The following is a 1,655-nucleotide window of genomic DNA, read 5'->3' as shown; positions in this document are numbered from 1 at the left end:
GCCTCCCCAACGTCCGCGAGCTGCACTTCACACCGTTCCGGGTGCCGCAGCACTGTCAGTCTTTGTATGGGTGTGTGTGTGTGTGTGCGTGCGCGTGTGTGTGCGTACGTGCGTGTGAGTGCGAAATGGGGAGAATGAGAGGGAGTGAACGAGAGAGAGAGAGGGGGGGGGGCACGTGACACCACTGAGAAAATAGCAAGAGAGTGGCAGGATAGAGAGGGGGCAAGGGGGGGGGTAGTTAATTAATATTTCCAACTCCCTGATCGACGGCTGGGAAGGTCTCGCGCCCGGCAAGGCGGGGCTCTGCGCGGGGCTCTTATGGAGGGTGTACCACGCCGCACTCGCGTACCTACTCATCGCTTATTTGCTTTAATCACGCAAACGATGTGATAATGACACCACTTTAGCTTTACCTCTTGCGCTGCCGTAAAAAAAATGTGATCAAAAAGGAAGAACTCGAATTAGTGTTCTTTCATTTCCCTGGAGACTTAAGTAAGTGAGTGCTGGTGTGCAGTGTGCGGTACCTCCTGAATACCTACATGTACTCAGGATAGGTAGTGAGTGTGTACATGATCTCGTTTTCAGGAGAAAGTGTGTACTTGCTCATGCAAGCAGGGGGTAGTGTGTACTTGGCCAGGTAGACACGTAGCGCTCTATGACAAAATATGTGTCCTGAAGTGTGTACTTGGCCTAGTACACACTACCTCCTGCAAACATGACTAAGTACACACTTCTTCCTACATGATCATTGTACACACTGGGTAGGCCTATTCAGGAGGTAATGCATACATGTGAACACTTGAATTTCCAGATAGTTGATAAAGAATATATCTCCGTGGTATATTTTCGTGCAGCCCCCCCCCCCCCGTTTCTCTCTCTCTCTCTCTGTATTTTCAATCGCCCTCTGTTCTGTGCTGAAACATGTTTTTTACTGTACCTTGTGATTGGTACTAATTTATGGGGCTTTTAGCCCTAATGTACCATCTTAGTTAAATAAATCAAATCAAATCAAATCTCTCTCTCTCTATCTCTCTATCTCTCTCTCTCTCTCTCTCTCTCTCTCTCTCTCTCTCACTCTCCCTCTCTCTCTCCTGGATCATGTTTGGCAACACTACTTATAATGACCTCTCTCACAGAGTGACTCCGGCTCCGGCGGACAGCTATACAGATGCACATAGCTGGGCGGATACGAATGACCCGCCACTACTGCGGCCCGCCCCGCCCCGCCGCGCTCGGCCCGCGGCCGCCACTGCTGACGATTCCATTAGGGACTAATGAGTCATTTGTTCTACACGACGCCCCGAAAAAGTCTCCGAGCCCCCCGCTCCCCTCCTCCCATCCCCCGTTCCCCTTCCCCTCTACTCTCCTCGCCTCCTGCGGGTCGCTCCTTAACGACCATCGGTCTCAAATCAAATCGGCGGGGACTGGCTCGACTGGTCGCGCGCGAGAAGGCCTGCGCCAGCCTCAGCCTCCTACATGGCCCAGGTCGAGCCATGTTCACTTCTCTGTTCACTACACTTCACTTCGGCGAAGTAAGAATCGCTCAATTGCGCGACGCGATGACCTCTCTCCCTCTGCTGCTCCGCGACCTCGCCGATGTGCCGCAGCCGCCGCGCTGATTGGTGTCGACTATACGGCCTGCTGCAATAACGACA

This window comes from Frankliniella occidentalis, unplaced genomic scaffold (assembly GCF_000697945.3).
Source record: "Frankliniella occidentalis isolate FOCC.00 unplaced genomic scaffold, Focc_3.1 Scaffold76, whole genome shotgun sequence".
In the NCBI taxonomy this organism is placed as follows: domain Eukaryota; kingdom Metazoa; phylum Arthropoda; class Insecta; order Thysanoptera; family Thripidae; genus Frankliniella; species Frankliniella occidentalis.
This window is presented reverse-complemented; position numbering follows the sequence as displayed.